This window comes from Ixodes scapularis, unplaced genomic scaffold, assembly GCF_016920785.2.
Source record: "Ixodes scapularis isolate PalLabHiFi unplaced genomic scaffold, ASM1692078v2 ptg000494l_1__unscaffolded, whole genome shotgun sequence".
Taxonomy (NCBI): Eukaryota; Metazoa; Arthropoda; class Arachnida; order Ixodida; family Ixodidae; genus Ixodes; species Ixodes scapularis.
The window spans coordinates 898,570-907,233 of record NW_024609989.1 but is presented as its reverse complement, the minus strand read 5'-3'; the positions used below and the strand labels follow the sequence as shown (position 1 = coordinate 907,233).

The window sequence follows — 8,664 nt, the reverse complement described above, 5'->3', positions numbered from 1 at the left end:
TGGAATATATGGAGAGGAAGGTGACACCTTGGGCATGACTTTTAGTAGTGACAAGTTTGGAGTAATGGTGTTTAACGAGGAGAAGAGGGAATCCCTGAAGATAAAAGACATTGTAATAGATCATGTGGCTCGAGGAACATGAGGACAATATAGTCAGAAAAGGAAACAAAATCATAAGTTATAAAAAAAGGCACTATGGAACTACATATAATATATATAAAGCGGTCAGCAGTATATGGAAAGGAGTGATGGTACCATGACTGTATTTCAACAATACGGTAGTATGCACGAAATCAGAGGTTCAATCAGGATTAGATCTTCGACAAAGGAGCGTACGCAGATTGGCACTAAGAGCACATGGAAAGACACCTAATAAAAAGAAGTATACAGGGGGACATTGGTTGGTCGTCTTTTGAGAGTAGGGAGGCAAAAGTAAGTTGAAATTTTAACAAAGGTGGACTGAAATGGTTGTGGGCACGGAAGGTATTGAAGTATTTACGCATCAAAATTTTCTACACAAAATAGACAAACCGAAGCCGGAAGCTTACATTAAACTACCTACACACTTGTGATGGGGCTGAGCTGACTACTACAGTAAAGAAGGGAGTGAAAGAGGCAGAAAGGAAAGTGTGGGAGGTAAGAATAAACGAAAAACTCAGCTCCAACAATATACAGGTCACAAACACAGGACAGAAGAAAGGAAAATGTGTTTGACAATTCAACTGGAATTCCTTTACTGTTCGAGGCCTGAACGCGAGTGTTGAGAACGAAGATGTTTAGGAATAAATTTCAGGATACAGACCCATTATGGGTCACCTGCCATAATGAGGGCGAGACGCTAGAGCACTTGGTTTCGGAGTGCACGGGGCTTTGCCCTGCCTTCCTGAAGGAATAACGGATTTGGCCGGGACTCTGGGTTTTGCTGGCGAAGATGAAATGACGCAAGAGAAAAGGGGGTTACAGTCAGAAACAGGTGATTCGAAGATTGGTGCGGATTATCGAAAGAAACTTGAATGATACAGAAGTAACAAGCACAGCTGTAAACAGGCGGAAAAGAGGAAAATTCGAATTCCCTCTCGCGTGACTCCGGCCCAAAGTCTGAACCCTGTCTCCCAGCTGGTCACGGTGCTAGGCCAACGCCAACAAGGTTTGACCAGAGGAAAATCGGCGACTTCCTTTCCGGGGGGAAGACGCGGGGGTGTTGTTCTGGGCTTTTTTGCGGATCCCTCGATGGTCAACCTGGTGATATCCCACACTTCATGGTGATAGTGAGGGGGAGAAAATTGGTTTTAGAAGGGCGGGAGGAATCATTTGTTTATATTTTTAGACTTGGGCTAGGGGGCGCAAGCTACTGCCCATTACAAAGGGTCCATCCAGACATTGTCTGGCAGCCAACGTTACTAAAACACTCAGTTGGGAAACTCGCCGTCAAAACCTGGGCCGCTGGCGTCCACCGAGACCGAGCTAAATGCGAACACAGCGCCACTCTTTATCGTTTGTCTGTACTGTGGTCACCTTGAGCTTTTTGAAAGCCTGTTTTTGCGTAAAAACAAACGGAAAAGACTCTTTTTGTATGAAATTTATTGGAGTTTAGTACCAAATGATGGGCGCGTGATGCTTTTATCATCTTTAGTTCGCAAGGTTTTGCGGAACAATTAATATTGTTTTTATAAAACCATGCCTCAGCGGGCCTTTCAGGTAGCGCGTCCCGACCTAGGTGCATTTTAACCTGTCGTTTAACGCGGTGCGTCCGCCATGGAGACGGGGGTTCACCCCTGTCGAAGCCAAAAATAGAAGTCGCGAGCAGTAGTGTTCGTCATTAGCTCGGTGCTCGGAGACAGATTGGGGCCATATTTTTAGGGCTGTCTCTATGGGAGTTTCCCAACTGAGTGTTTTAGTAACGTTGCTGGCAGCTGACCTGTGAGGAAACTTCTATAAAGGTCTGTTTTCTGTTGTTCATTTTTCTGTTATTTAACATACATTTTCAGTTTCTCACTAAAAAATTTATGTAAATTCGCAAGTTCTGTTAAACCAATCACAGAAAAATTCCAGCACAAAACATTTATGTAAAATAACAATTTCCGCTAAATCAAGTACAGGAAATTATAAGGGAACATAATTTACGCAATATTACAAGTTTCGTGGAAGCAATAGATTATATGCGAAATGTAGAGCGCCATTTAGTACTGCACCGAGTGCTATGTCCGCCATATTGGTAGCGGCGAGAAGACAAAACCAGTCACCCGACCGGCAAAGACCCGACGTAAACAAGCGAACGCGCTTCGCGCGAGAGATGCGATGCGAATGCGTTGCTGCGTTTCGCTGGGAATGCAGCGATAAGCCTTCTATTTATGCGTGACGGGAACGCAAACATGAACAGGATTCAAAACTTTTCTTATTTATATTTGTTACTTGAGACGCAGCTTTTGACAAAAACAATCGGTGACAACGCGAAGAAACATGCGGACGTTATCGCGAGGCGTGAAGCCATTTACAGCTATTGAACTGGCCCCTTATCTTTTCACGAAGTTGTACCAAATTTGTTTTAAAGTTTTGTTTTGTTTAAATTCTTCTTATTTTATGTGCGTTGCACTGTCGGCCTGCGTTTTTCTTGATGTCCGAGCAGCTACCTCAATGAATGCGGACCAGTCCATGGCTGTTAAGCGAGGCGAAAAGCCTCGCTTAAAGGGGTACTCCACCGATTTTTTGAGCTACCTCAACTAACTATATCTTCTGACTCCCCGGGCTTTACTCTCTCCGGTATGCTATTTAGAATCGCGAAATTCATAATAGTTACTGCGAAATCGGCAAATGAAAATGGTGCAAAAACCAACATTCAAATATACGCGCGCTTTTCAGGGCCGTGACGTCAGTGGCAGGCAGGCTTGCCAGTCGAGCAAGCAGCCAAAAAATAGAATATGCCAATCATTTGTTCCGTGCTGGAGCGCGGGTACTGCAGCGAGCTTCCCAAGCATTCATTTGACACCATGAAACTGCTTCGAATCAGTTTAAAACGAAATCTACAGCCCAAAGAGTGAACCCCTGCCTTCCACTGACGTCACTTTTTCATTGTTGCCAGTAGAGACTTCGAGCTTGAAAAACACGGTGAGGACCAATACTGCAAATTCAATAACTTCGCGAAAAAACAATATTTTGACCTAATATTTGGGATACTATTTTCGCGATGTTTGTTGGTTAGTTTAGCAAAATTTCAAGCAAATCGGAGACAATAAAAAAATCGGTGGAGTAGCCCTTTAATGGTACGTTTACACATGAAAAGAAATCCGCTCTCACGGGAGCGGATCCGCTCTCGGCGGCGGCGGCGACGAGCGGGTTGCGTTTACATCTATTTCGTTCGAGCGGCGGCGGTGGCGCCGGCTGCGGCAGCTGTTCTCGTAACATCCCGTCAAATGTGTCGAGAAGGCGCGAGAGTTCCCATCTCGGTTCTCTCTCCCGGACGTGGCTGCTCCCTGAAGAACGCGTACTCGTGACGTAGGCAGCGTCGCGCTTCGCAAGAATGTCACATCCGGTCAGCGAAACGCCTCGTTCGGCGGCAGAAATAGATCCCGGACCTAAACGGCTCGCCGCCGCGTTTTCCGCCCAGCGTTTCGCTCCAGCGGCAAAAGCTGGGCGGATCCGCTGGCGGATCCGCAAGTGTAAACGTACCATAACACTTACGCCAACAACCATATTTGAAGATTCGTGTGGTCAACAGTGAACAACAAAAGCTGAAAGCACCAGAGAGCCCTCCAGGTATTGTCTTATATTTAAAAAAAATAATTATTACTTTGGAAACCCAGAAAGCCATCTCATTGCTTTGCAGCGATTTCTATACACTTGATTTGACGTCGGTAAACGAGGTTTCTAAAACATCTCTACAACTAAACAGGAGAGTATGTTGATAAAATATTCTTTAATATTCAAAGCTCGGTCATGTAGAATAGAGAACACAACAGGCACGGACGACGTGTCTGTTTGCTCAACACTCAGAGACGGGATTTGGCGTTTTTTGTCGAACGTTCGACTTCCACGTTCGATTATACATCGAACGTGGAGTTCGACTTCGTTTCATGGCAGTGGCTAAAACTTCGATGTCGGCGGCAATGACAACTTACGTTGCGGACGTTGAGTGGAGCAATACGGGCGGTGCCCACTTCATTTCACAATCTCCGTTTTTTTTTTTTTTTTTTTTGTTACAGTTGAGGTAAACATTTTGGTTAGTGCAAAGAAGCTTGGGGGGGGGGGGGGTAGTTTTGAGAAGTCAAGGCAGTTATTCTGCCGGGGTTGAACAAATCTTCATTAATAGCGCAACATCCGTCAACTGCCCTTGAAGTCAATGCTATCTGAAACAAATTTGAGCTCTTTGTAACGCCTGAAAAATAATGCCCACGGCACAATTTCTTTTAGAACAACACAAAGCTTTCCACCCAAAAAACTTTCGCGAGTAATGGCAAAAGAAAAAAAAAAGCTAACCTTGAGTTGCATGTATTGTCGTGGAGCAGTCTATCGCTAAACAGTACGACTTCATGCGTATTCGCGTCGATCAAAGATTTTAAAGTGTCCTCAGAGATGAAAGGCACGACGGCCAAGTCCCTTGTGCACGTTGCGGGATCGGAAGACAGAAAACAATAACGTTTCCCAACTGAACTCTGTGGCACAACGTCCATGCCCTGGAAATGCTGAGAAATCGAAACTCAAGATACTTGACGCTACAAAAACGGCGTTGAGCACAGTGCTGCCAGACCACCAAGCATTTTCGCATATCTTCTATTACTGTGAAACCCCAAACGCAGGTATTCTGTTTTAGTTACGGAATTCTACATTCTCTCTCGTTTCTCTCTTTTACAATTATTAGATGCAATATTCGAACATGAAACCGAGCTTAGGCAGAGCATTTTTGCGGTAGAGTGTACATAAAAGCAAAGGTTTTAAAATACACCTAAATACCTTTGCACGCTTTACTAGCTCCGATGCCCAGTAGCTCAGATGTCGCGTGGCAATGTATCAGAAGTGACGTCACATTTTACCTATGCCCTGTTTCGTCTTTGAATATTGCATCTAAAAATTGTAAAAGAAAGAAACGAGAGAAAATGTAAACTTATACGTAACTAAAACAGAGGATATCTGCTCTTGAGCTTTCACAGTAATCGCTTCCATCAGATAATGTCTTGCAGAAATTATCCTCCCTCGTATTTTTCTTTACTTGATTTAACGGAACTTGTTATATTACATACATTTTTTGTGCTGGGATATTTCTGTGATTGGTTTAAACTTTAAAGGGATACTACAACGAAATTTTGGCGCCTATTTTATGGTCTATATGTGTTCAAAGGAGCAGTATCACATCGAACACACCAATATCTTGTTAAAAAAGTCACGAAAACGAATTTTAGAACGAATTAAACGATTCCCAAACAGCACCTGGTGTTTGTCGCGAACGCCTCGTTTGGAATGTCCGTCTAGGTACATTGCCGGGAAGTGACCTAGGTCGTCTCACGGGTTGTCTCCTGGAAGAACGGAGCAGCGCCGCTCTGCGGAAGTACGGCTCACTACGCCTCTTCTCTAGTTCTGAACGCAATTATCAAGCCTTCGCTGCCTGCTCTGCCTTCACCCCTTCGCCATTTTCCCGACGATGGCGACGGTGGACTCGTTGCATTGAGTTGTGGTGGCCCGATCGCTTGCGTACCTCGGTCTCTAGAACGCTTAGATCATCCTGTCGCGTTCTAATGCCGAGATGGTGCGGCACTGTGCGGTAGAGGACTGCGGCAACCTCCTGATTCGGTGCGGAAAACCTATTCACCAGTTCCCAAAGGACGAACAACTTCGTGCGCTTTGGATCCGGCTCGCACGACCGTCCTCCCCGGCGTGGCTTCCAACTACGAGTGATCGCTTGTGTTCCTATCACTTTCGTGATGAGGACTACGTGCGAAGCCCCAGGGTGATGGAGTCCTTGGGCTTCCCGGTGAGGAACGTACAACTCAAACCAGGAGTTTTGCCCCGTTTATTTTCAAAGAAGCGGAGATCTGGCGAGCGCAGCGAACCCCTTGACAAGCGACGCAGAGTGGTAAGGGAGCATGTTATCTGTCGAGTATTTCCGAGTTCTGCAATGAAAGCCGAACCGCATGTAAGCGATTTAGCGAGTGACGAGACGAGCGACGGCGTCGAGAGTCTGCGACGAGCGACGGAGTCGAGAGTCTGCGACGAGCGACGGAGATTTCTCACTGTCGCCAGTCGCATCGCTCGGTTCTTAGATTACTGGAAAGAGTAAAGCTATACGCACTACGTCGTGCACCTTGACTGGAAATGGCCCTACGCACTACGCGAAGCTCGTATCAGCGGCGAGTTTCCAAAGAGGTGGCGTAGCATGATAGTAAGTTGTCTGCTTTATACGCAGCGGTCCGCGGTTTGATCCCCAATGAGGGCGACGTTTCCTTAGTTCTTTTTTTTTATCACTATTTTTTTTTGTAGGGCATTTACGATGTTTAAGACATTTCTTTACTACAAATAACACTGAAAAAAAAAAAGATAAGGATTGATATTTACGAAGTTTTGCAGAACTGAATGGTATGGGACTCGCTTTCCGGAGGTGCAGGAGGGGACAGCGGGGCTTGGGTTGCCGGCTGGACGCCGCGAAGCGGCGTGTACAGGTTAAGTTTTGCAATTAGCAGCCGCACAGTGTCGCCGCGAAGCGGCTTGAACGCAGGCAAGGGGGGTAAGGTTCGGTTAAACACACGCCGTCCGAAAAGGGTGACCCAAATGGCATGATGGCATCAGCTCTCTGCGTAGTGTTTATAGCCATTTCCGATCGAGGTGCACGACATAGTGCGTATAGCTTTACTCTTCTAGAAAACGTCGCTCACCGTCCTGGCCACTTGCCCCCGTCGCTTTCATGCGGTTCGCCTCCTCGCGCGACCGACCGAGCAACAGCGAAGCGGGTCGCCGTTGCTTGTCTCGTCACTTGCCAAGTCGCTTTCATGCGGTTTATGCTTGTCTGTTTCATCCAGCATGTGAGCGATTTTCCAGGAGACCTGTCGCTCAGTTCGTCACTCGCCGAGGCAAATCGCACGCAGCGACCTCCAGGCGATGACCAAAGTGTTCAGGGAATTTAGAACCGAACACTGCGACAGGCGACGGCGACCAGCGATAGCCTAGCTCATCGCTCGCCAAATCGCTTTCATGCGGTTCAGCCGTGGCCGATCGTGCTTTCTTTTTCAAGCCGTTCCGCTCATCATCGAAGAGCTTTGGCAAGGTGGGTTAGAGTGCCGGATCGAACGCACGCACTCCAGCAATTCAAGGATCTAGGGTTCGACCCCTACCTTACCAGTCTTAACTTGGATAAACATTGTGCTGGCATGCGGTAGTATATCAGTAGTATGTGACGTCCCTTCAAAACCCCGGGGTAGCGGTAGTACTGCACTGGCTGGATTTCCTACCTACAGTGTAGAGCGTATCTGCAACGACAACCATCCACCTCTCTAAATTTCCATGCACTTTATTTTTCTTAATGGCCAGTAAATCATATGCTATTTTCCCCTGAGCATCACGCACCTCTGCGTGATTCCACCAACTTCCTGGTCGGAGGTGCAGACACATGTTGGGAGCCTACAAACGAGCTAGAAGAAACAGCCGTTAGAACAGGTAAGGTTATTGACGTAACTTGAATGTCTTTTAACGTAACAATGTGTGGGCTGTGAGTGCTGCACCAGTGGGCCCATACTCCTGGGCCAAAATCAATAACACCCCCTTAACATTCTTCCGTCTTCTCTCTTGCATCTCTCCAGTGACTCCAAGTGTGTTGGCATGTCGGCTGGTTGCACCTGCGGCCTCCCCCACTGCAATAACGCGGACAGACAGTGCCAGCACCTTTACAGGTATGCAGGCACTCCAATGGGACCTATACTGCGTGGTGTCACCTGCTTCAAGCGGAACTGCCAGACGCATCCACACAGTGCTAATGTTGCTCTAAGGCTTTTTGTGTCTCGATCATGCACTTCTATGCTGATTCATGTCTGTTCATAGGCGCCCCTGGAGCGTTGGGTTGCCCACCTGCGGCCTCGCCGACCGCTCCGACACGAACAGATGGAGCCCGCACCCCGACAGGTATGAAGGCACTCCGATGGGACCTATACTGCGTGGTGTCACCTGCTTCAAGCGAAACTGCCAGACGCATCCACACAGTGCCAATGTTGCTCTAAGGTTTTTTGTGTCTCGATCATGCACTTCTATGCTGATTCATGTCTGTTCATAGGCACCCCTGGAGCGTTGGGTTGCCCACCTGCGGCCTCGCCGACCGCTCCGACACGAACAGATGGAGCCCGCACCCCAACAGGTATGAAGGCACTCCGATGGGACCTATACTGCGTGGTGTCACCTGCTTCAAGCGGAACTGCCAGACGCATCCACACAGTGCTAATGTTGCTCTAAGGTTTTTTGTGTCTCGATCATGCACTTCTATGCTGATTCATGTCTGTTCATAGGCACCCCTGGAGCGTTGGGTTGCCCACCTGCGGCCTCGCCGACCGCTCCGACACGAACAGATGGAGCCCGCACCCCAACAGGTATGAAGGCACTCCGATGGGACCTATACTGCGTGGTGTCACCTGCTTCAAGCGGAACTGCCAGACGCATCCACACAGTGCTAATGTTGCTCTAAGGTTTTTTGTG

General features: G+C 47.5%; 1 long non-coding RNA gene across 1 annotated transcript; it reads left to right on the top strand.

Annotated features, from left to right (window-relative positions):
- The first annotated feature begins 7,560 nt into the window (after positions 1-7,560).
- LOC121834101 lies at positions 7,561-8,053 on the top strand. Its single transcript, XR_006077045.1, has 3 exons — positions 7,561-7,638; positions 7,782-7,871; positions 8,020-8,053. It is a non-coding gene; the product is annotated as an uncharacterized LOC121834101 (long non-coding RNA).
- Positions 8,054-8,664: the final 611 nt, after the last annotated feature.